Below are 26,528 nucleotides of genomic sequence, written 5' to 3' on the forward strand. Positions count from 1 at the left end.
CTGTGTGACCTTGGAAACACCATCTGCCCCTCAGCCTGAGTTTTCTTCGCTGTGGACAGCATCCAATCAATGAAGATTTGCCCAAAAAAGTTGCCCAGAGGATTAACAAGCAAGTTTGAGAAAGCATTCCAAAGTGCTACCAGCTGTAGGCACCCCTTATAGCTGTCATCACATCACATCTGCCTCACGGAAGAAAGCTCTGAGCCTAAACAGCAGCAGCAAAACAGCAGTCAGCAGGTCAGGAGCAGGACGCCAGGCCAGGCCTGAGCCCAGCATGTGATCTCCCTGCTGGAGGAAAAGGGCTGAGGCTCAGGGATTGGTCCAAGGGCAGAAGACTCTGTCTAAAGCTGTGGCCCAGGGGTAGGCCATGAAGCACCTGACACGCTGCAGTCAGGGAAGGGGGTCTGAAAGCCCAGCACCAGGGCTAGCCCCTGCCCTGGGTGCAGCCCTGCCCAGCCCCCACCCCCGAAGCCCTGGGAGATGGTCTGACCAACTCCTCCACCCCAGAAAAGGCGTGTCCAAGCGCAGGGATGACCCAGCACTTGCTGCCTACTCAGACATACATCAGCTGTCACCTGGCTGCCCCGCAGCAGGCCACATGGAGGTGGCACCGTGACTCAGGGCTTCAGAGCTGTCTGAGGGCGTAGCCCACCCACCCTGCAGCGACCACGCAGCTCCCAGCCCAGCCAGTCTCTGCTTCCCTGCAGCGAGACCGGCCCTGCCTTGCCAGTGGACCCGGCTTCCCATTCTGGCGGGGATCACTAGAAAGAAACGCCTTCCACTAACGCATGGGGCGCTTCCTCCGGCTCGGTTTAGTCTCTCAGGACCCGGCGTTGGATTTCCATTCCACGCCTCGGGAAGGGGAAACAGGCAGGGCGGGGAGGTGAGGCCCTGCCCCTCTCCTCCCTACCGGCGTCCCCGGAGCCCCGCGCCCCCGATCCCGGGCCGGCCCTGCAGGGAGCGGAGTCCGCAGGCCCGGGCCGCCAGCCACGCACTCACCGCCTCCGCCGCCACAGACTTCCGGGTGCCGCGCCCGCGCGCCGCCGCCGCCGCTGCCCAGGCCCCGCCCCCCCGCCCTCTGAGCGCCCGCCATTGGGCTGCGCCGTTAGGGGCGGGGCGACATACCGCGACCCGGACCACCGTTGGCTGCGCGCGCTGTCGTTCGCGGTCTGCAGCCCCCCCGGCGCCCCGCCCCCAGGGCTGCGCCAAGCCTCCGGGCTGCGTGGGCGTGTGGTGGCCTCCGGGCCTCCGCGGCTTTCCCAGCCTTCCGGGCGCCCCAGCTTGGAGGACGCCCTCAGGAGGTCGCGCCACTTGCAGCGGCCCGAGAGCATGCCTTCGGGGGCCCATTAGGACGCGGCCTGAGCTCCAGGGGCCGTAGGTCACCTACCTACCTGGCGGCCTTCGCTGGAAGCTATAGGAGGATGCCCACTTCCGGACCCACCCCTCAGGCGGGTTCGTGGCTCTGGACCTGGCCACCCCTCCCTTTTCTTTATGGCCCTCAGTTTTGTCCAGCCTCTGCCACTCTGGCCTTTGGCCTCCCTCCCTACTGCAATCCCTTCCACACTCAGGACAAACCCCGGACCAGGCTCTCCAGACCCACCCAAGCCACTGTGGTCTCTGAGCCCACCCGGAGGCCGATCTACAGGTCCAGGCCCCAGGATGAAGAGTTGGCCCACCCTGAGCTGTAATGCGTGAGCAAGTGAGCAAGAGGTGGGAAGGGGCACTGACTGGGGGCCCTCCCAACAGGACAGAGGCATTCACTGGACTCTCTGCCTTCTTTGACCTCTGGGCTGTGTCTGGAGCCTGAGTGCGGGGCGGGGGGAGTGGAGAGTGAGAGGCCCAGGGACCAGGGCCTACTCCAAAGTGGGTGCTCAGCAAACTATGACAAGGATGACAGTTACATTAAGGATAATAATGGACACCTGGCTGGCTCAGTCAGTGGAGCATGCAACACTTGACCTTTGTACCTTTGAGATTGTACCTTTGAGCCCCATGATGGGTGTAGAGATTACTAAATAAAATCTTTTGGGCACCTGGGTGGCTCAGTCAGTTGAGCGTCAGACTCTTGATTTCGGCTCAGGTCATGACCTCACAGTTTCATGAGTTCGAGCTCAGCCTAGGGCTCTGCACTGACAGGGATGAGCCTGCTTGGGATTCTCACTCTCTCTCTGCCCCTGCCCCACTCATGCTGTCTCTGTTTCTCTCAAAATAAGCAAACTTTAAAAAAATAAACAAAGTAAAATCTTTTTTTAAAAAAAGGATAATAACAATGTGCTACACCAGGGTCTCAATCCACAGCTGTCCTTCCCCCTTTTTTACAGATGCAAACACTGAAGATCGGTGCAGTTACCTCACTTAAGGTAAAAAAAAAAAAAAAAAAAAAAAAAAGATGGCAAGTGTCATTGGCTGGATTAGCTTCCCAGTCCTGTGTGAAGACCTACTGTACTGATCCTGACTCAGAGCACTGATGCCCTGTGGAAAACTGGGGTTTAGAGAAGGAAAGGGCCTGGCTGGTGATCAGCAAAAGCAAGAATTGAACCCAAACCTGTCTGACACACCGAAAGGCCCATTCCAGCCCAACTCTCTGGCCATCTTTTCTGTGTTCCTCCTGGAACCAAACAGAAGCCCTTTACAGCCCTTTACTGAGGACTCCAGACGTCCAAAGACTCATGGCCAGCAGGCAGCAAACCCAGCGTGATGCATGGTCCTCCTTCCCACCATCCAGCAGGAGAATCCTTCTGGGCTGGTGCCAGTGATTTCCCTCAAGGCAGCCAGACCTCGCAGCCCACCCAAGAGATGGTAGTGTTAGACAAGCAAGACTTGGGGCTTAGGCATGTGTGACCATGCCCGGGGAGACAGGGCAGCAGCTGCAGACCGGTCTTTCCTAAACACTGGACCACATACCTCAGAGGAGTGGGACACAGAATGGTGCCTTCCCATTGCCAGAAAAAGGGGATGTGGTCATGCATGGGTTGTACAGAGGTTCAAATCCTGGTCTGCCACGGAAGCATATGGCTCTGGGCCAGCCCCACCTCCAGCTATACTCTCCCCATCTAGATGGAGCTATGGCAGGCACTGTGATATTCTTTGTCACCCCTGACTCCAGTCTGGACAACATTTGGTGCCAGGGAGCAGATAAGACCAGATAGGATGGGTTGGGGTTGGAAGCTGAACCCTGGGGTCTCAGGACTGGAAAGAGTTCACTGCCACCACACCTCAGGTGACACACATCCTTAGATGGGGAGCTCACTACCTTGTTTGGTCACCCTTTCAGTCTCTGAACATTTGTCACTGTTGAGAAGTTCTTCCTGACCTCCAGCTGAAACCTTTTTCCCTCTATAGCTTTCCTCACATGTCCCAGGGATGTCCCTAAGCAGATGCCCACCAGCTGGGTGGAGGGGTTGGGAGAGAGGGAGGAGACTGGGTTACTGGTCCCTGTGGCAGTGGTCAAGCACTTGGGGCTATCTATCCTGCTTTTGGACTGTTACCCCTACTTGCAGCCTGGGTCATGGTGGGCCCACTGCCAGAGAGTAGCCTTGAGTCCTCTTAGCACTGACACTGTCTACTCTGCTCCCCTGTATATGGCTGGTAATCCAGCTTGGGGTACAGAATCCTGCCTGGAGTGGGAGGCAGGGAGGCAGTCCTCACTTAGGCCAGTTTTGGAGCACAATTCTCCCCTTTGCTCTCTCAAAGGCCTGTCCAGCCCCTCCTGCCACCATCAGCAAGTGTGTGGGAAAGGGATGGTGCTGGACTACAAGCTCACTATGAGAATAGAGCTCCAGGAGGACCAGGGTCCAATGCCCCTGGGGAGATTTGTAGGACAGCTGGACTAATGAAATCCACTCCTAATGGAAGGAAGAGAACCCCCAAGCCCACAAAGCAGCTGGGTCAGAATGTCATCAGTGGTGCAGCTCCATAAGATAAGAGCTACCTTGCTCTTAGGGCCCCCTGTGTTCCAGAGAAGGACACTTCATTCTACCTGCTCAGAGCCACAAGTAACATCAGTATGCCAGAGTGTCAAATGTCTCTCACCTCAAGCGTCAACTTTAATTGATTGGTTGTGGCTGCCGGGCTCTAAAAGGCTGTTAAGGTGGATTTACTGTGTGTGCCAGGTACCACAGGAGGGACCCAATGTTGGTACCAGTGGTGAGTTCTGGCCCTACATCACTTCACTTTCTTTCTTCTGATCAAGCAACTATTGGGTGAACACTCTGGCTTCCTGATGTGGGTGGATAAGACATACATGTCTGGTCTCTCCATTAGCACTGTCATGGGCCTGTGACTCCCTGGGTGTCCACTTCCCTGGGTGGACGTGGGGAATATGGTGGGCTGAAAATCTGGTGATTTCCAGGTGTGACCAGGGCTGGAAAGGCTTAGAACTAAGCATGCACCAGAGTCACTGGCCAAGGGGCCATCATATCATGAACTCCCTGAAATAATCCCAATGGGCAGCGACCCCATTGGTTCCTCCTCACACCATAAAGTTAAGAGGAGCTGGCCAAGGATTATGGTCCCATTTGTTGTTATATGTGTGCCTCGTGTCACTGCAGGGAACAGGTGGCTGCTCTCTATCTGGCAGAAAAAAATGCACCTTGTGCTAAACTCTACTCAGGTGGCTGTACCCCACAGTGTTCCTCCAAGACCCCAAGTAGGGTGGAGAAAATGGGACACCAGGAAGTGTTTGTGTGGGTGGGGGGTATAACAACTCCTCCCCACCCCCAGGCCCTGAGCTGTGATTGATGGAGGAGGTTAGGGAGGGCACTCCTGTGGCAGTCCTGCAGGGTGGGCTGAGTCAAAGTGTCCGTGGATTCAGACCTGGTGGAGGAAAACCTCTGGTTCACCGAAAGGCCCTTTCTGCCTCAGAAACACGGCTTCCATCCTGCCTCGCTGAGCCAAGTTCAGACCCGTATCTCTGCTCTGAGAACCCATAGGCCCTAGAGTGTGACGGACTAGATTTGAGCCAGGTGACCTAAAGCAAGTGAGAACCTTTCTGAGCTTCAATTTCCCATCTGTAAAAATGGGAAGTCAGTGGAACTCTCTCGCGCGCGGCTTGCGTAAAGAATACCATCAGATATTGAGAGGAGGGCGCGGCGCGCTGCTCCCGGCGAACAGCAGGAGCCGGAGAAAGGACCCTAGCGAACTAGGGACGGTTCCGGCGAGACTGGAAACCGAGAAAGGAGCACGGGGTCTGCCAATCCCCGCTCGGGGCGGACGGCACGGGGACATCCTGGAAGGCGGCCGAGAGTGGGCGGCCCCGAGGATCCGGCGGCCGCCGCAGCGGTCCCGGCAGGTGCCCGGGCCTCGGCCCCTCCACGAAGGGGCCGGTCGTGGCCGGGACGGACACCCCGGGAACCCAATGGCAAGCCGGCGTCTCCCAGCGCCCGTCCAATTGACGCCGGTTGCCGGGCCGCGCTGGGTCTCCCGACCAATCGGAAAATTCGCGTTCGGAGGGGGCGGGGCGGAGGGTCGCGTCGCTGGCCAGACCCGCTTTGCGCACGGGCCGCGCGAGGGGTGGGAAGGGCTGGCCCTGGGGCTGCACGCTGGGCCCAGGAGGGGTCCGCCCCTGCACCCGTCCAAGTTGAGCCCCCGCGGACCGCTAACCGCGCCTCGCCCTGGGGACGCCGCGCCCCGTGCGCCGAGAGACCTGGGGACGCCCGTCTGGGGGCGGGGGCCACGCTGCGGGGCCGCCCACGCCGCGCTCCAGGTAGGCTCGGGCCGGGGGGGGGGGGGGGGCGGGGTCCGGAGGTCGGGGCCCGGATTGGGACGAGGCCAGAGGTCCGGGACGGGTTCGCAACTGCGGTCTATCAGGGGCTGGGTCGAGATGGGGTCCTGAACCGGGAATCGACGTCTGGCCGGGTGTAGCTGCCGGGGTAGAAGCCGGGCCCCGCCCCACCTGCACCTTGCGGCGCTGCGGTGCGCGAGACCCTGAACTACGGGGGCGGGTCCCTTTGTGCGCGGTCTCGGGGCCCTGCCGACTGGGCCAGGGCATCCCGCACCGCGCGTCCCCGTGGAGACTCGGCCGGAACCCGCAGCCTTTACTGCCCTGCGCGACGCCAGGTGCCTTGCGGCTGGGGTCCCGTAGCCACGGAAACTTTCCAGCGGTCAGAGGGACGGCGGGGCCGGAGGAACTTTCCCGGGGCGGCGCGCCACCGGAACGCGCGAGGGCACGGCGGGGCCAAGGGGATGTCCCCGCTCCTGGTGCTCCCGCCGCCTAGAGGACGAGGGAGGGGATGCCACCCGGGGTTCCTGCCTGGTGCCCTGAACCGGGGCCGCCCCGACCGGGGATCCCCCGTTCCTGACACCCCTGAGTCCCCTCTGTGGGATACCGGGCCCGTGGCAGAGGTGCGTCCTCCCCACTTGGGGTGGTACTCAGCCTAGGTTTGCCGAGGTGTTCCCCCAGGGAAGGCAGCCTGATATCCCGAGCCTTACCATTTTAATCTTTAATTAAACGTTGGGTACTTACAACGTGTCACCGTTTCTAACCTATGTGTAGCGTTATCACTGAAAACATTGCTCAGGGACTTTGTTTTCCCTTTAGACCCAATCATGTTTAGAAACATGGAAAAGTATCACCCCAACAGGGTTTCATCCTTTGGGCTAGGCTCTTCATGTAACCTCAGGTGATCACCCGTCTCTCACACCCCTTCCTGTTGTCACCTGCATCACTGTGCAGGGCACACACCAAGTCAGGATTTATAAGCCCAGGGGCTTGGGCAACTAACTAAGGCTTAGAGGGCAATCTCCTCCCATGAAGACATGCAGCAAAGGTAGACTGACAGCCTCCATCCCCTCCCTCTGCCCCGACCACTAGAGATGTGGGCCACCACCAGAGGTCTGCTGGTCCAGAGCAAGTCCTGCCTGTCCTGTGCTCACTGTATCTCTGGACTTGGGACAGTTCTGGACACAGGAGACAGTCAGAGCCTCTAGGCAGTATACTGGGCCCATGGCCAGTAGTTCCTGAGCAGGTGATCCAGTCCTTGAGTCTTGCCATAGCAAGCGGGGCTGTGAATCAAGAATGCATGCTTTCTGGGGCACCTGGGTGGCTCAGTCAGCTAGGCGTCAGACTTTGGCTCAGGTCATGGTCTCATTGCTCATGGGTTCGAGCCCCGCGTCGGGCTCTCTGCTGACAGCTCAGAGCCTGGAGCATGCTTCAGATTCTGTGTCTCCCCCTCTCTCTGCCCCTCCCATGCCCGTGCTCTGTCTCTCTCTGTCTCCCAATAATGAATAAATGTTAAAAAAAAAAAAAAAAGAATGCATGCTTTCCCCCAGCCTTGCCCTGTCCCACCCACAGTGCCATGTCTGTCCCCTGCTCCCTCAAGTCTATGGTCCATTAGCACCCAGCACGGGGTTGGGCACAGAGCACTCACTATGCTCAGGTGTCTGGTGCTGGCCTAGGAAGGTCACAGCCAAGCCAGCCCTGCCCTGATCTTCTTTATAGTCTTTTCTACAGACGCAAATACTTGCTGACCAAGACCCTCCCAGATAAACTGGGCCAGTCCTCAGTCCTGCTAAGTTAGCCCCCCACCATGCCATATTGGGGTTGCATGGCACCCCCTCCAGAGGTGGCCCCTCAGGTCTCTTCCCAGTTCCAGGGGTCTCTGCATCTCTGAGGCTCTGTAAAGGCAGGACTGTACTTCCATCCCTATTTATGCTGCATAAGGATTCAAGGTAGATATACTGCACTCCCTTCTCCCCAGGGGCCAGGCCTGAGGGGCATGAGCAGTAGGATCCTACACCTTCCAGAGGAGCCAAGAGTTACACACAGCTGGGAAGCAAGGACACTAGGCATGCTAGAGCTCTAGCCAGCCCCTAGCATCTGCCCTGTGACCTGGCCTAGCCTCAGCAGTGGGAGGAAGTGGGGGTCAAGCTTGTCCTAGAGGCAAGCCCTGAGGACTGCCAGGGGGGTCAAAAGGGGTTCTGGGAACTTCTCAGTGGCGGCTCAAGTCAGGGGAAGGCATCTGTTTTATTGACATCAGCCTCCATCAAGACCACGATGCTGCTTTGGGCTGCTCAGCAGAAGACCCAGAATCAGGGAATAAACAGAGGGAACATGGGGTCAGGGATCCCATATTGGGCTTTCCTGACTGGGACAGCTGCACATCTCAGCTTATTTCACAGGTCAGGCCCTGAGCTGATGGACACCCATTTCATTCATCCACATCTTTCCCTCCTCCTTTCCCCTACTGTGTGTCAGGCACAGGCCCTTCCCACTGCTTCAGTGGATCCTGAAGAGCCAACAGCCTCTAGCAAAGCCACAACTAGCTGAATACGGCCACCAGAGGGCACCAGGGACCACCATGGCAGGCAAGACTGGCTCCACCCAGCCTCCCTCTGTGCTGGGACCCCTCCCTGAGGCACCTGGTAGGGCCAGAGCTCTGCTTTCTCCAGTCTGCCTGTCCAGGGTACAAGCTGGAGAGGAGCAAGGATCCCTGGGGCGAGGCCCCTCAGTAACCACCAGAGCCCCTCATCACCTTTGGTGCAGGCAAGAGGAGATGCAGGGACTGAATGGGGCTTGGGCAAGGACAACGAAAGGCCCTGAGTGAGGCCTTCTTCAGGCCTGTGCCCCAAGGGCCTCCTTAGCTGACCCTGCCACCACCCAGGTGAGGATTCTGAGCCAGCCAGTCAGGATGAGGCTGCACTTCTTCTGTTCATTTGTGAAAGAAGGTGCAACAGAAGTGGGTGCCTTTTCACATTGTATCCAAAGTGGCCAGGGGCCTGGAAGAGCACATTGGGATTTCTCATGGTGGAGGAGGGCATGAGGCTTGAGTGCAGAGCAGGTTCCTAGGCAGACCTGCCTGACCCCCCACGCGGGTTCCTCAGCACCTGCCACAGCCCTGAGTTGCCTGCCCCACCCACCCAGCCTGGGCCCTGTCTCTCCTCTGGATTCCATTTGTGCTCATGGAGCTGCCTCATGCTACGGACACACGACAAGTCCATGGCTTTGCAGGACTGGCTGTTTGGCAGCCCCTTGTGTCCTGGGCTCTTGCCCCCACCTGAGATGCAGCAGACCTTCCCAAGACTGGGGGCAGACTGGACAGATTTCTGAGGCACCAGTGTGAGGAGGCCCATGGCAAAAGGAGGCCCAGGTTACTATAGGCAGATGGAACTGCTCCATTTCTCAGGACCCTCCCCATTTGAGGATGGAGCCCGATAAGGGGCAGGTTTGGTGGCCCCCTCAGCCCCAGGCTCCCTTGTTCAGGTGTCCTTGGCCAGATGAGTGACCCCAAAGCCTGCAAGTCAGCCCTGAGAGGGCTCTAAGAAAGGATTCTCAAGACAGGTACCCCCTGCGCTCTCATCACAAATCCCATCACTGATTCTATTTTCGTATGTCACGTATGTCCACTCCCTCAGGGCTCTGCCCTGCCCCCACCTATGTAGTGTCCTGTGACAGGGGCACCCCAGGGACCTGGGGCCTTCCAAAGCTGCCACCACTCTACATCCTCCAGACCCTCCCATTCCCCCTACCCTCCTGCAGGAAACCTTTAGTGCCCTCCCCCCAACAGCAGCCCTGCAAATGCCCTCCCCTACCCCCCACTGGTGTCTAATACTGGCTCTCCTCTGTATTTATGGAGCTCTGAGCCTGGCCAGAGCCCCACGGGAGGGAACATGTTCTTCTTGTAGCCAAATATCCCCAGTTGATGTGGGGGTGCAGGGAGTAGGAAGATCTGAGTTCAAATCCTAGACCGAGTTTCCCCATCTGTAAAATGGGGTGTTGAGCCAATCCAGGGCACTTGGCAAGAGTAAGATGAGGCACTTGGCAGCACCTCGTGAAGCTTTGCACAAGGCCAGCACTGAACAAGAGGCCAGGCCAGCAGTTATCAGGACTAAGGAAGGCATGTGGTGCTCCGTGGGACAAAACCTATATAAACATTTAAACCAAAAGCAGAAGTGTCCCAGAAATGTCACACTCCAAGCAAAGCTGCTCCCTGAGCCTCGGACCTCAGCGTAGGAACAGTAGGTCCTCTGCTGCAGGCAGGGTGGATGCAGCAGGGGGGCAGGCTCCCTCCCAGATTGCCCTTCCAGGCACACACAAGAGTGAGTGTGCACAGATACAGGCGTACGTGCAAACATGCCTGGCTCCCTGGCTCAGGCCACCGTTCTTTCCTGCCTCTGAACCGATGCATCCTGTTCCTCCATTGATCCCACTGTGACTCAGAACCCCTCCTCATGATGAAGGGGCTACTGTGAGGCAAGGACACCCACTCGCAGGGCCCCCAAATAGCCCATGTCCACAAGAGGAAATTAGAGGCTCGGAACAATCTGGAAAACACTGTAGAGCCCAGGGGAGAGAGCTTCTATCACCCCTGACCCCCCAGGGATGACTTTCTCAGACCTCCGCTCCTCTCTGTGCCACCCTGGTTTTGGTTTTTGGTTTTTGTTTTAAAGATTTGGGTTTTGTTTTAAAACCCTACAATCAGCGTAGGGCTCAAACTTAGCAACCCCAAGATTCAGAGTTGCATGCTCTACCAACTGAGCCAGCCAGGTGCCCCACCACCCTGTTTTTTCATTTTTATAACACACTCTCTGGCATCGTCCCCAGGCCTAGATAAAATGACAGGGAATGTGTCTCCTGAGTCATGGGCTGAGACAGGAAGCCCACGGGGCTACAGCTCCTGCATGTGAGGTACTCCTAGCTATAGCTCTGGCCCCTGGGTCCTGGGATCTTGAAGTTAGGCTGCCTTTCTCACAGGGACATGAGTTCTGGGCTGGCCCCAAGGAGCATCAGGAGAGGCAGGTGGCCTGCTACACAGGGCAGGAGTGGGGTCCAGGTGGGGAGAGCAGGACTAGGCGGGTGTTGGGTTCGACTCGGTAGGGCCAGTGAGATCCTGGTGCAGAAGTTCTCCTTGCTGTGCTGTTTATCACAACAAGACACACCCAGCTTTCTGGAATGGGGAAGACGTTATTATCATTCTAGAGTTGAACAATCAGTGTTGAAGGAGCTAGTCAACAGCATTAGAAATATTTACAAGGGACTGTGGTAGCGGTAGTCCAGGTGAGTGGGGATAAGAGAATGTGCATGAACGTGTGGGTACACATCAGGAGCGCCACAGGATGACCTCGGGGTCAGGGATGACAGTGCCCCCACCAGGGGTCTGGCTTCATCTAGAAGGGACTTAGCCCAACAGGTTGGCTTCACAAGGTATCCTCTGGTTTTCCTGCAGGATCTGGAGACATCAGCATGGATGTTGGGACATGCTAATCTCCCCTCCAGATAGGTAAGCAACCAAGGCTTAGCCTGGGGATATCCCCCTCTTTGCATAGGACAGCAGAGTGTCCTAGTGGGCCTGGCAGGTGTGGTTGACTGAGGGATGGACTATGACCCAGGGTGGTGTATTCTTCTGGTCAGCCTCACTTGGGTGGGCACAGCCCCAACGCTAGACAGGGGTGGGCATGGGGGCCTCCCAGTGCTTGGACTCATGGATGGCCTGAGTGTGGTCAGCAGCCACCAGGTTGATATTTGGCTTGAGGGGTGAGCCTGCAGTGGGGTGGACCAACCAGGACATTGGCTGGATCTGATCCTCACTTACCTTGACTTGGATGCCTGCTATAGCCATGTCTGGTATTGGCATAGCCCAACAGGCTTGGCTCTTAGCTCAGGTGGTCCCTGCTGCCCAGGGGAGACTAGAGCTACCAGCTGGGGACAGGCCGTCACGTGCTGGCCCGTGTCCTTGGATGTTATCTGTGTTTGTGGGTTCATCTGGTAGTCACTCCTCCAGCAAGACTAGGGTATGGTGCTTGGGAAGTATGGCAGAGTTGGGAGGCTGTGTGGTCCCTGTGTCCCCCAGGTCCTTCTGAATGGTGGGAAGGTATGTCCTGTTCGAACCCTGGTCTTTCAGGGTTTGCTGTGGTGGCTGTATTTACAGAGATGCCTCATAAAAATGCCTCTGGTCGCTCTTGTTCCACCAGTATGGGTGCCCAGTCCCCAGCCTGGGCATCTGCTCCTGCCCCACTGGGTGATGTCTCCATGGGAGGCTTGGTCAACCCAGTCCTGTGAATTCTCAGTGGTACTGTGTATCCAGCGGGGACAGCCTGGCCCAGCCAGTGACATACTCAAGTGGTGGGGAGAAGGCAGAGGCGACAAACTTGGGAGACCCCAGGCCTCTAGACACCTCAGTGTTCTATGCCAAGGGCTATAGAACAGGGAGGGACAGGGCCTGGCTCCTTCTTCCTTGTTCCACATGACCGTGGGTGTGGGAAGCTGCCATTTGGTGGTGTACCACCTGGGCAGATCAAGGTCAGGCCAGGCATCTCAGTCGTGGGCTGTTGGGCCACATGGGGACCTCTGGATTGGGATGAAGAGGCCCAGGCTGCATCCTGGCTCAGAACCTGGCATTGCTTTGTGGCATGAGTGACATGGTTTCTAGGGGCAAGGTTGACAGGGGGCTGGCCCCTGCCCCCCTTAACTCCTGGTAGGCCACCAGGCCTCAGGTCTGCAGACCAGCCAAACACCAAATGATAGCTCTGGTCACAGGGTCTCCCTTATCCTGCCTGCTGCTTTTGCCCGCTTTCCTAGCACTGCTTGCTTGTTTTCTGTCCCTGTGTATCCCTGCCACCTCCTCCTGGTCTTCTCCCAGTTTTTCTCTTGTCTTCTCCGTGCTTCTCTCTGCCTTTTCCTCTCTTTTGTTTCTGTCCTGCTCTTCTTGAATGTGGTGATTGATTATTCTTGTCTGCCATAGTAATTGATTAGTCATGTCTGCCATGGGCACTGGAGGGATAGTAGTGGCGTTTGTGCCATCTCTGCTCTGGGCTGAAACCGTTTCACAAACTGGGAAGCAGAACCTGGGCCCTGGCTAGGGGCTCCCTGTTCTGTAGGCCCTGGGGTGCAGCCCTGCCCACATCAAAAGGGAGATAGGGATGGGGAGGCCTTGGGACTAAATTGAGACAGCAATCGATGGCAAGCACCCATGTATCTCCCATACTTGCCTTCAGCCATTCAGCACCCCTGTGCTGAGCTCTATATCAGACACTGGGTTTTGTGACCACATCAGGCACAGACATGCCCCTGGGAAGCCCCCAGCCTGGCTGAGGAAGCAGCTACAGAGAAAGTGACCACCTGTAGAATTGCCAGGTAGTGAAGAGAGTAGCAGGGCTCCCCGAGAAGGGGGAGCCAGAAGGCAGTAAGGGAGTGATGCTGATACCTGGGGTACATGGGTGCCCTCCATTGCAGCCATGCCAGCACCAATACCACCTCTGGGAAACCACCCCCAGCCTGGCCTTGCCCCTCAGTGACCTTGTCATTGGCCTCCACGCAGCTGTGCTGAGCATGGCTATGCTCCTGTGACCACCTGCCCCATGCTGGGGTTTTTTGGCGTTTTGATGTGTATCTCAGCCATTGATAGGAGTCTTTATTATTAAAGTATGAATTCATCCCTCATCTGTTGGCCTACTGCACATTCTTTCTCCATCTTTCAATTTTTGTTTAGGACAGTTTTTCATCTTCAGAGATCTTTCATATTTTGTGGTGAAATCCATTGAATGTTTTCCCTTTTCAGTTATCCCATTGTCCTTCCTGAGCACCTAATGAGGTAAATACACCCTTATCTTACCCTGAGGTAGTTTAACATTTTACACTCAAGATTTCATTCATCTAGAATTTATTTTGATAGAAACAGAAGGTGAGGATTTAACTTTGTTTTTCACTTGTATCTGAACCATTTCTTGGCTAACATTTTCTGTCACTGAAAATTGGAAGCATCGTGTAATGTGTTCAGGTTTACGGTGTCTGTGGTAAGCTCCCAGCCCTTAGCCGACACCCACTGCCTAGTTAAAGATTAAGATCAGGCCAGAGCTTCCCCTCAATCAGTCTTTTGTCCTCAAAAGTCATGGTTATTCTGCACGTTTACCCTACATGTGTGTGTTGGAACCACTCTGTCAGGTCCCTCTCCCTGTGACTTCTGTGGGAGTCACCTTAGCCTGGCACTCTTTGGAGACAGTCGGCCCTCCCTGTGTGTATCTGTGGCATGTCCTACGCTGGTCTCCCCATGGCGTGTGTATCTGTGGCATGTCCTACGCTGGTCTCCCCATGGCTCGGAGCCTTTGCAAGAGAGCCTGTCCCTCCTCTGAGCACTCTTGTTTACTGAGAAGAGGTTCCCGCCCTTGTAGAGCCTTTGCTGGGCCCTTGTTGGTGTGGCTGGAGAGCCTGGTGCAGACCGGCTGCTGTCTCTCCTTTGTGACTCTCAGCCAGGCATCTGAGGGCCTTTGTGATTAGACTCATGGGTCATATCCAGGTGGGCAAATCCCCAGGGGAGCCCCAAGCCCCTTCCCACTCCAACAACCTATTCTTCTCAGGCAGGGCAGAAGGAAGAACATTCTATGTGGTGGGACTTGGGTTCATACCCTGGCTCTGCTCACCCTATTGGCCTTGTGAAGAACTTGGCACAGCTGGTGGTCTGCTGCAGTTATGGTATGAGCGCTGCGCCAACTTCTGGCTGTGCCATCCCTCGTACAGGGTGATTCATGGCTGGTGGTATGGTCAGTGCGGCAGGGCCAGCCTACTGAGGCCTACATCGCCCAGGCCACCAGGCAAGATGGTGCTGTGCTGGCTCTCCTGGCCAGTCTCTGCAAGCCCACAGTAGCATTTACCCTGGCCCTGCATTTACCCAGCCCCCCAACCCCCAGCTTATCTCACTCATAGGAAGACTGCCCACTATCAGGTGGGGAGATAGAAGTACCCCACCCCCATGGCACATCTTGCCAGGTTGATGTTAGCAGTTGATGAGTTTGGTATTTTGAATATGCCTTTAGTTAAACTTTTTCTTTTCAAAATATTTTCACTCTCTGTGAAATCCTAATTAGGCCATTCATTCGTCTGAATGTACTTGCTGCTCTCTGCATTTTGCAAGATAATGAGGCTGCAGAGATGCTGCCATCCCATGCTCCCAGGGCCTTCACTTTCTGCCCTGGAGGGAGATGCTGGCACCCCCATGGGCCATTGCTGCCCATGGGATCTGAGCCACAGTGCCTAGGGGTGGGGGGCACCAAGTATATAGATGGGGAAAGTGAGGCCTGGGCCACTGAGGAGTCTGGGATGGTGTAGATAAAGGGGTCTCAGCCCCAGCAAGGCCCACCCTTCACAAAACAGCATCTTTGTTCACCTCCCACACCCCAGGCCCAAGATCAAGGCAAGGGAGGTGCCTCCTGGATCCTGCTGGCCCAGGCTCCCTTGGGTGTGCGTGAAGGGCTGGGAGAGGCCACAAGACTGAACCACAGAAGCCAAATGACTATGGCACCAAAGTTCCCCATTTTGCTCCCTGCCCCCTCAATGGGCACAGACTATCAGCCTCACCTGCCATCTGTCCAGGGTTAGTGGCAGGCTCATTGTCACCCAGGGTGGCAGGTGATCTGTCCAGAGTCCCAGGGTGGGCAGGCCATGGCTAGGACCACAACTGAGGCAGGGACTTGTGTGGGACCAAAACCATCTTCTCTTTTAGGCCTCCCAGCAAGGGGGTGGGGGATTATGATGGGGAAACTGAGGCTCAGCAAGCAGAGCTGGGCTTTGCTCCCAGGCCTGCTCCAGGCAAGCGCATCCTCCCCTTTCCAGTCTTCTTGGTGACAGTTCTCTGGCATTTGCCTATCTGTAGGGAGCTATTGGTTATAATGAGACTATCTCAGTATTTGTATTTGAAGAAATAATTCCAGACATTTATTTGCCAAACCTTTGAAACAAGGGCATTGGTTAATTTTTAATTAAGCCTTCCTGCTTGCAGGCTCTTGTCTTTATGGGGCCAATACATCCAGAGGTGTAGTGTTGCCAGGGGTGGGGGTGGGCGATTCCCCAGGGGCATGGTGCAGGGAAGGCGGCCATCTGTAACAGGCAGAAGCCTCGTGCCCTGTGGGAAGCCTGGGCCTAGCACGCAGGCAGGCACGTCCCCCTTGCTCCTGGTAACTCTGTCCCCCTTCCATGACTCCAGCTGTCCTGCTCTGCTTGCTTAGAGCAACCCCCACAGTCGATGAGCAGGAGGAGTGAACCTCAGACAAGACCCCTGGTCTGAGAACAGCTGCCTTGGGTGGGAGGAGGGGGCTGGGTGAGAGTGGAGGAGTGTCAGCTATCCCTTCCTTGAAGCTGGTTGGGAGGCAGGGAAAGCTTTTGAGCTGGGCCTGGTTTTCTTATTGACTCCTTCAGCAAATATTTGTCTGGTTTCTCCCTCACATGAGAGCCCCCTGTTGCCTTCAGGATAAAAGCCATACCTGGTCCCTGTGACAGCAGCAGCCCTGCTTCTTGCCACACCCACCTCCAGACTCAGCAGGGTCTGCCTGAGTGAGGGTCTATGTACTCACTCTCTGCATCATTCTAGATGTAGAGATGCCCTCAGCAAGGCAGCATTCTCTTGAGCCTTCAGGGGCCTGAGGCAGTCCTTCTCCTGACATTTCTCCAGTTTCTTGCAAAAATTGGCCTCAGCATAGAGCACGTGCTGTGATTCCTCAGTACAGCCCCTGCACGGGAGCCACAGTACTCTGTTGGTGTGGATACTGTTTTCCAGCCGCTCATCCTTGCTTCCTTCTTGCAACAGAAATCTGCTGCTTGCCAGGTGCCATGGTGGCTGCCACTCCGCTCTGGCCTGTAATCCAGCAGAGGCCAAGGTGGTCTGTGTCCCCACTGCCCACCCCCTCACCTTTGGTACCATTTGTGGCAGCAGGGGAAGGTTTAGATTTATTGTGTCTGTTTTGTGTGTGCAGGGGCCTAAGAGCTGGTGACAGAACTTTACAGTGTGATCCTAGGCTTACAGGTTAATTTTCTGTATCTTCTTTAGGTCCTGTTCTCTCTGAACTCTATACATTAGAAATTTCTGTTTCTGGCATGTAAAAGGTGGTCAGAGTTGCATTGGTCTTTTCAATGGGAATCTTGGTTTGAGGACTTTATTCATATTCCTTCTTTTTAAATTTTTAAAAAATTTTTTCAACTTTTTATTTGAGAGAGAGAGAAAGAGAGAGCAAGTGGGGGACAGGGGCAGAGGGAGAGAGAGAATCTTAAGTAGACTCCACACCCAGCACAGAGCCCTATGCTGGGCTAGATCCTATGACTGTGAGATCATGATCTAAGCTGAAATCAAGAGTCAGATATTTAACCAACTGAGCCACCCAGGCGCCCCTTCATTCTTTTTTTTTTTTTTTTTTTTTTTAAACCACATTTGAGTATTCTTTATTTTGGAATCAGTTATGTTGTTGATTCTCTCTGTTAGAAATTGTCTGGGTATTATACCTTGGGGAGCTTTAGAAATAGGCAGAGAGAAAACTTAGGAAACTTGCTGCAAAGGATGTTTTAGTGTTTCTTCATTATGCTCTGGTGTACTCGTATTCATAGTCATTCTTTATTGTATTCTAATGAAAGTATTTAAAACTATGAATTTACCTCTGAGTATAGCTTTGGCTATTTTTTTCCCAGCTTTGTCAAGATATAATTGGCATATAATATTGTGTAATTTAAGGCATACAGTGTGATGATTTGGTACACGTGTGTATTGCAAAATGGTAAACGTTTTGTGGTAAACATAATAAAGTTAGTTGACACATCCTTCATCCCATATAATTACCATTGTTTTGTTGTTATGGTGAGAGCATTAACCAATGACTTCTCTCATAGCAACTTCTAAGTATACGATACAGTGTTGTTAACTATAGTCACCATGCTGTACATTAGATCCCTAGAACTTACTCATCTTATAACTGAAAGTGTATAACCTTTGACCTGCATTTCCCCATTTCCTCTACCCCTCAAACCCTGACCACCATCATTCTATAATCCATACATTTTTGTGTATAATGTCTTTATAAGTTTTTCATTGTTTCTAAATAGTCAACTCTATGTATGCTTGAATTTTTATCTTTTATCTATTTATTTAAAAGAATGTTTTGCGGGGCGCCTGGGTGGCGCAGTCGGTTAAGCGTCCGACTTCAGCCAGGTCACGATCTCGCGGTCCGTGAGTTCGAGCCCCGCGTCGGGCTCTGGGCTGATGGCTCGGAGCCTGGAGCCTGTTTCCGATTCTGTGTCTCCCTCTCTCTCTGCCCCTCCCCCGTTCATGCTCTGTCTCTCTCTGTCCCAAAAATAAATAAACGTTGGGAAAAAAAAAAATAAAATAAAATAAAAAAAATAAAAGAATGTTTTGCATATTCTAAGTTATTACACAAGATGGCTCTTTTTAAATGTTTATTTGATAAAATACACACAAAATTGACCATTGTAACTATTCTTAGATGTATTGTTCAGTATCAGTAGGTATATTCACATTGTTGTGCAACCAATCTCCAGAACTTTTTTATCTTGCAAAATTCACACTCTGTTTCCATTAATGAACATTGGTGGACCCATTACCTCCTCCCCCTAGTCCCTGGAACCACCATTCCACTTTGTCTTTCTATAAATTTGACTACTTTAGATGCCTCCTAAAAGTGGAATAATACAGTATTTGTCTTTTTATGAGTGGATTATTTCACTTAGTATGATGTTCTCAAGATTTATCATGTTGTAGCATGTGTCAAAATTTCCTTTCTTTTAAAGGTGGAATAACATTCCATTGATAATAATGGTCCATGATCCATTAGTCTGTGTCACATTTTGTTTTTCTATTCATCTATTGGTAGGCACTTGAGTTGCTTCACCTTTCGGCTCTTATGAATAATGCTGTTGTGAACATGGGTGTATAATATGTCTTCAAGACCATGCTCTCAGTTCTTTTGGATATATAACCAGAAGTGGAATTGGTTGATCGTACAGTAATTCTATTTTTAAGTTTTTGAGGAACCACTGTATTGATTTTCATAGTGGCTACACCATTTTACATCCCACTAACTGTGCAAGAGCTCCAATTTCTCCACATCCTTACCAAAACTTGTTATTTTGTGTTTTTGAGAGTAGCCATCTAATGAGTGTAAGGTGACATTTCACTGTGCTTTTGATTTGCATTTCTCTAACATTAGTAAGATTGGGCATCTTTTCATGTACTTCTTCACCATTTATATATTTTTCTTTGGAGAAATGTTCACATCCTTTGCCCATTTTTAAAATTGGGTTATTTGTTTTTTGTTGTTGAGTTGTAGGAGTTATTTATGTATTTTGGATATTAATCCCTTATCAGATACATGATTTGAAAATCTCCCATTCTCTATATTGCTTTTTTACTCTGTTGATTGTGTCAGTTGAACAGAAGTTTTAAATTTTGATATAGTTCGATTTATCTATTTTTACTTTTGTTGCCTATGCTTTTGATGTCATATCCAAGAAATCATTGCCAAATCCAACATCACAAATCTTTTCCCCTGTGTTTTCTTCTAAGAGTTTTATAGTTTTAGGTCTTACGTTTAGATCTTTGATGCATTTTGAGTTAATTTTTGCATATGTTGTAAGATAAGGGTTCAACTTCATTCTTTTCCATGTGGATATCCAGTTTTCTCAGCACCATTCATTGAAAAGACAGTTCCTTCCTGCATCCTTGTAAAAATCAGTTGACCATATATATGTGAGGATTTATTTCTTTTCTATTCCACTGGTCTTTGTCTGCCTTCATGCTATGACCACACAGTTCGGTTACTATAGCTTTGTAATAAATTTTGAAATCAGAAAGTGTGAGACCTCCAACTTTGTTCTTTTTTATGACTATTTTGGCTGTTCGGCCCTTTGAGATTCCATATGGCTTCTAGGATGGAGTTTTCTATTTCTGTAAAAAATGCCATTGGGATTTTGATAGGGACAGAATTAAATCTGTAGATTACTTTGGGTGATATTGACATCTTAACAATACCAAGTCATCCATTGCAGAAGCATGAGATATCTTTCCATTTATGTATGTCATCTTTAATTTCTTTCAGGAAGGTTATATACTTTGCAGTGTACAAGTCCTTCTTCACCTTTGTTAAGTTTATCCCTATGTAGTTTGTTCTTCTTGATGTTATTGTAACTAAAATCATTTTCTGAATTTCCTTTTTAAATTGCTCATTGTTAGTGATTTCTGTTTTTTTATTTTGTACCCTATAACTTCACTGAACTTGTTTATCAGTTCTGAGTGTGTGTGTGTGTGTGTATATGTGTGTATAATCTTGAGGATTTTCTACATGAATGATGTTGTCTATAAACAGATTATTTCACTTCTTCCTTTCCAATTTGGATACCTTTTATTTCTTTTTCCTGCCTACTGATCTAAGATTTTTTTCCTCTTTTTTTAAAATTTAATTCATTTTTTAAATTAAAAAAGTTAGCATATAGTGCAACAATGATTTCAGGAGTAGATTCCTTAATGCCCCTTATCCATTTAGCCCATCCCCCCTCCCACAACCCCTCCAGTAACCCTCTATTTGTTCTCCATATTTAAGAGTCTCTTATGTTTTTGTCCCCCTCCCTGTTTTTATATTATTTTTGCTTCTCTTCCCTTAAGTTCATCTGTTTTGTATCTTAAAGCCCTCTTACGAGTGAAGTCATATGATATGTGTCTTTCTCTGACTAATTTCGCTTAGCATAATACCCTCTAGTTCCATCCACGTAGTTGCGAATGGCAAGATTTCATTCGTTTTGATTGCCGAGTAATACTCCATTATATAGATAGATAGATCCATATATATATATATATATATATATATATATATATATATACCACATCTATATCTATCTATCTATATATATATATATACCACATCTATATCTATCTACATATATATATATACCACATCTATATCTATCTATATATATATATATACCACATCTATATCTATATCTATATCTATATCTATATATACCACATCTATATCTATCTATCTATATATATATATACCACATCTTCTTTATCCATTCATCCATCAGTGGACATTAGGGCTCTTTTCATACTTTGGCTATTGTGATAGTGCTGCTATAAACATTGGAGTGCATGTGCCCCTTCAAAACAGCATACCTGTATCCCTTGGATAAATACCTAGTAGTGCAATTGCTGGGTCGTAGGGTAGTTCTTGATACAAGATATTTAATAGAAGACTTGGACAGAAATGACAAAAGCAGCATCCCTGCCTTCTTGATGTTAAGAGAAAAGCTTTAAGTCTTTCATTATTGAGTATGATGTAAGCTGTGGTGACAATATGATGTGTAGCATACGTAGTATGATGTAACATTTTATGTATGGCCTTTATCATATGAAGGTAGTTTCTTTCTATTCCAAGTTTGTTTTGTGTTTATATCATAAAAGAGTGTTGAATTTTGTCTTTTATTCCCCAGTGAAATGACCATTTTCCCCCATTATTTTGTTAATATACAGGGTATTATGTTGATTGATTTTCATATGGTAAGCCATCCTTGCATTTAGGAATAAATCCTACTTGATCATGATGTATAATCCTAATATACTTCTGAATTCATGGGGTGCCCGGGCAATTAAGTCAGTTAAGCATCTGACTCTTGATTTCGTCTCAGGTCATAATGTCATGGTTCATGAGTTTGAGTCCCATGTTGGACTCTGTGCTGACAGCACAGATTTTGTTTGGGATTCTTTCTCTACCTTTCTCTCTGCCTCTCCCCAGTGTGTGCGTGCACACGTGCTTGTCCTCTCTCTCTCTCTTTCAAAAATATATAAATATTTAAAAATATATATACTGCTGAATTCAGTATGTTGGTGTTTTGTTGAAGATTTTTGCGTCAATATTCATAAGGGATATTGGTCCATAATTTTTTAATGTGTATTTTTGAGGGGGGGGAGGGGCAGAGAGAAAGGGGGGCAGAAGATCCACAGCAGGCTCTCTGCTGACAGCAGTGAGCCTGATGCAGGGCTCGAACTCATGAACTGTGAGATCATGACCTGAGCCAAAGTTGGATGCTCAACCGACTAAGCGACCCAGGTGCCCCGGTCTATAATTTTTTTTTTATGGCTTGGTATCAGGGTAATAATTCCAGCCTTGTAGAATGGGTTAGTAACTGCTCATTTCTTGTCAATTTTGGGGGACAGTTTGAATATTAATGTTAACTCCTCTTTGAATATTTGGTAGAATTCACCAGTGAAGCCATCTGGTCCTGGGCCTTTCTCTTTTGAGAGGATTTTGAATACTGATTCAGTCTCCCTGCTAGTTACAGGTCTGCTCAGGTTTTGTTTCTTCATGGGTCAGTTTTGGTAGATTGTGTGTTTGTAGGAATTTGTTCATTTAGGTTATACAATTTGTTGGTGTGCAATTGTTCATAGTACTCTGTTATAATCTTTTTTATTTTAAAATATAAAAGAAAAGGCATATGGAACACAAGAGATGGGTGTTGTTGGGAATTTTTTTTTACATTTTTCAAGTTTACTTTTTTAAATTTTTATTTAAAAAAATTTTTTAATGTTTATTTATTTTTGAGAGAGAGAGAGCAAGCAGGGGAGGGGCAGAGAGAGAGGGAGACACAGAATCCAAAGCAGGCTCCAGGCTCTGAGCTGTGAGCACGGAGCCTGATGCGGGGCTCGAACTCATGAACCATGAGATCATGACCTAAGCCGAAGTCAGATGCTTAACCAGCCGAGCCACCCAGGCACCCCTCAAGTTTATTTTTAAGCAACTGAATTTGTAAAATTAAAATAGCTAAAATGTTCCTTTGTTTTACTTCATTTTTTTTCAGTTTCACTGAGTATAATTGATAAACTTGTAAGCTGTTTGAAATGTACATTGTAAGGATTGGATATACAAATATATTGTGAAAACGTTCCTACCTTCTAGTTAATGAACACATCCATCGTATACTTAACTTTCATGTTTGTGTGTGTACAGGCATCTGTGTGTATCGTTTGGGTTTTTGTTGTTGTTGTTGTTGTTGTTGTTGTTTGGCTTGGCTGAACTTTGTGTTTCATGGATTCATATCTAGTGTCTCTCTCTCTCTCTCTCTTTTTTTTTAATACCTAATCTCTTATACTCATCAGTCCACAGATGCACAGATATCCTGAGACAGTAAAAATACTCCCCACAGGCAGCTAACAAAGGACTGCTAGGAACAGCTAGTCATCTTAAGGCACATGGCATATCAGGGCATTGCTGGAAAATACAGTTCAACCTCTCAGCAGCCCTTGTACCCCAAGGGATGTTGCCTGGAGCTTCTGCCTATGGTAGGGTGACCCCCCAGTTGAAATAGCCTGGACTTCTCTGGGCAATCTGGTGAGCTCCCAGTGAGCCATGTTTGTTCCCTCCCAGGGAAAGATGGATCATGTGAATGGCAAATCATGACTCTGAAAATCCAGGAATTTCACTATGAAGTTTCCTTAAGGAATTTCAGAGCTAGGTTAACTTTTTTAAAGATCTTGATTTAAGGAGGCCAGGCATCTTGTTTAACAAAGCTGTCAGCTATTCCTGGTTGTAAAAGTGTCTGCAACACAAGAGATGGTGAGTGGGCAAGACGATGTGCAGCTGACATCTGGGGATGGACGATGTCCAGCCCTGCCAGGATGTGGACAGCCTGGTGGAGAATGTGAACCCAGACTTCAGTGCGCCTGGGTACTGGGAACGTTTGCACAGCCAGCAGATCAGGCGGGGTGGGCCTCCTTCCCATACTGCAGAGCCGATATCAAACGTTTAGGAGACTGGGGGAAACATCAGCCTACCAAGAGTGAATTGTAAAATGCCAGAAATAGGCATATCCACACTTTTCTTAGCTTGTTTTCTGGACAGAAAGCCCCGCTTCTGGCAATGTTGTGGGGTGCCGATCCACTCTTCCTGCCTCAGGGAATTCCTGTTCTGTGGAAGTTTAGCCCTGGGATCTATTTTCTACATCTCCTGTCTTCCCTCTTTCATCAACTTTTTGTCATTTTCTGCTGCTTTGGAAGGACTGCCCCGAGTATGCTTTCTGCTACCTCACTCTGCGGATTTGCTGCCGTGTCCTGTCTGCTGTTGTTTGTTTAAAATCTCCATTGGGTCATCATTTCAGATTGCTCCTTTTCATTATGGTGTGTTCCCAATTCATCAGTTCAACACTCTCTTTGACCTTTTGAGGACATGTATCAGCTATTCCCTAATACTTGTGCTAATAAATATGCTAAATGTAATTTAGTGAAAAGCAACTCTTCTCAGGTCCTTCAAAGGCAGTAGGATTTGCCCCGGGGTGCTGGTGTGCTGTAGGCAGTTCTGTGCTGACTGGGTGCTTCTGTCCAGGGTCTGTGGCCCGGCCACCCTCACCTGCTACAGAGAGATGTCGGTGTGGACCGGAGATGGGGCCATTTGCAGATTGTGGTGCCACAGACAGGCCTGGCTTCAGAGGTCTGAATGGGGGGCAGCAGCCTTGCAGGTGTTCCGGACAGTAACGGGGTCTGTGTAGGATGCTGACCCTTAGCATGAGCCACAATGGCTAAGGAGTGCTAGTCCTACTTTCCCCTCCCCCAGTTAGGACCTGTCAGGACTTTCAGGCTACCCACCACCCATTTTCCGGTGGGGCAGGTGAGGCCCCACAGAGCAGCTATAGTGAGCTTAGCAGCCACCACACAGCATAGGTGGGTGTAAATGTGCCTGTGGGTGTATCGTGCATCCTTGGTGGGGGGGGGGGGGGGGGTGTTCATGCTTCTGTGGGTGGCTGCTCACATGTGCCCGCAGGTGAGTTTTAGGAGGCCCCCAAACTGTAAGCTGCCTTCTGCAGTGTTCCCACCTCCTTTGGGCAGGGGTAGGACACACAGACAAGTCCAGCCCCTAGCAGGCTCTCTTGGTATGTGTGGGTGGGTAGGGGAGCCAGAAAGGACGTGCAGGGCCTGAAGTCTGTGCTGGGGCTGGTGGAGTGGAGCCCCCTGCCCTTTCCCACTGGGTCATTTGCATATAAAAGGCGGGAGTTTGCTGCTGGCTGGAGGTTGGTGGTGTCTGGACCTGTTGCCATGGGCACTCCCTAGCTTCAGGAGCAGCTGAGCTGGCTCCCAGCCTGGAGAGGGGGTTAGGAGCAGCAAGGCTGGTAGCCAGCTACGTTTCTGGGAGGGAAGGGATGTTCCTGGGGGCCCCAGGAGAGGCCTGCGCTGGCCATGGTCACATGCTTGTTGACCCTGGGCAGAAACAGACTAGAGGGGACTTGGCCCTTTGATGCTGTGGGGCCAGGAGCAAGGCTGGAAGGGCCTGGAACCTCCCTCTGCAGGGCGTGCTCTACTCTTTCACCCACACTCACCTCTGAACCATCTAGAACCAGGTGGCCATGGCTGAAGCCATCCTCTCGGGTCTTCCTGGAGGGTCTTCCTGCCACCTTGGTGTTTGTTGGTCCTGTCCCAGGCACTGTACTGGAAAGGCCCGGCAGAGTCTCCCTGCTAGGGTCTCCAGTGTTCCTAATGAGGGAATAAATGAGGGACCAACTTTTGCACACATCTCACTCTTCCCCTGGAACCTCCTTTAGGAGGCTGAGGAGGATCCTGCTAAGCCCAGGCCCCAGCAGCAAGGATAGTGAGAACCTGGGCTGGGCTTTATTGGGAGCTCCCCTCTCTATAGGCCCCACCACCCCCATCCCTCCCAGGGCTGTGGAGAAAACTGACCTGCTATTGCTAATGATTGTCCAATGCAGGCACATTGGTGCCCGCAAGCAGCTAGCAGGAATGTGACAGGGAAACCAGACAGGGAGGGAGAGGTGGGGGTGGAGGGGGTGCTTATTGACTCAGTGGACACTGCCATGTCAGGGTTGGTCCCTTGGCAGCCTCTCTGGGACCCGCGTAGAGCTGCCCACAAAGGGATTGATCTCTCCTGGGGCCAGCTCTACCCCCAGCTGCTGCCCCAGGGCCATGATCCCCCACCCCAGTGGCTTAGTTAGCAAAGCTGCAGTGGGTCAGATTGAGGTTGCTTGGGGAGGGCTGCCGGGCAGGGTGCCCAGCATGCAGGGGCACTGCCAAGTGCCTGGTCAGCAGCCGTCAGGGTGGCAAGGACCTACAGGCTGGGGTGGGGAGGGGTTCCACTGCTGGGAGCCCGGTAGGGTGAACCTCCCTCTCTGTGGGATGGGGCCCTGACAAGGCAACCTCCTCACTGGAGTGTGGGCAGGAGTGCTCTGTGCTGGGTCCCTGTCACCAGGCCCACATTGCCCTCAGGGCCTCATTTCCCCTACCCTAGAGCAAACTATGTTATAGCCAGTTTCCCTCTTACACAAGTCTGTCCTGAGGTTGTTTCTGCAGCAGGCCTGCGCTAGGCCACAGAACTGGGCCAGTTGCATTCTCCCCGGGCCAGCAGGCAAAGATAGGCACCCCCTATAGGAGGGGAAGCCAGGTGAGAGAAGCGAGGGACCATGAGCTGGGATGCCATGCGCAGCCCCCTCAGCAGACCTGCTTCCAGACTTGCTGTCATCTGACTTGTCTGCCCACCAAGCACTTCCCGTGCCCAGTCTCCATTGGGTCTTGAGCCTGGTTTCCCATCAGGCAGGAGTTTCCCCATAGCCACTTATCTAGGCAGAACGTGTTCCTTGTCAAAATGATGAGGAAGACATGGAAAATCCCCCAGACTCTAGCAGAGAGCTGTGGGGCTTATCCCAAGAACTCTTCTGTGGGCAGCTGGGGCAGGTGGCACTGCGGCAGGGGGTTTCATTCCAGCTGCTAATCACCAGGCTCTCCCATACTAGCTTCCTTGGCTCTGCAACGCAAGAGGGGGATAGCCGG

The 26,528-nt window shown here is 51.4% G+C and overlaps 1 protein-coding gene across 1 annotated transcript in view; it reads left to right on the plus strand.

The window, feature by feature from the left end:
• The first annotated feature begins 5,519 nt into the window (after nucleotides 1-5,519).
• Nucleotides 5,520-26,528, plus strand: part of ARVCF (ARVCF delta catenin family member) — a 50,091-nt gene continuing 29,082 nt past the window's right edge. Inside the window, exons 1-2 of the mRNA XM_047098274.1 lie at nucleotides 5,520-5,704; nucleotides 11,163-11,216. The gene's annotated coding sequence lies outside the window, so the exon portion shown is untranslated. The remainder of the gene's footprint in view (nucleotides 5,705-11,162; nucleotides 11,217-26,528) is intronic.

Source organism: Lynx rufus, unplaced genomic scaffold (assembly GCF_022079265.1).
Source record: "Lynx rufus isolate CCGP_SWC_20201006 ecotype Redwood Valley unplaced genomic scaffold, mLynRuf1.p SCAF_45, whole genome shotgun sequence".
NCBI lineage: Eukaryota > Metazoa > Chordata > Mammalia > Carnivora > Felidae > Lynx > Lynx rufus.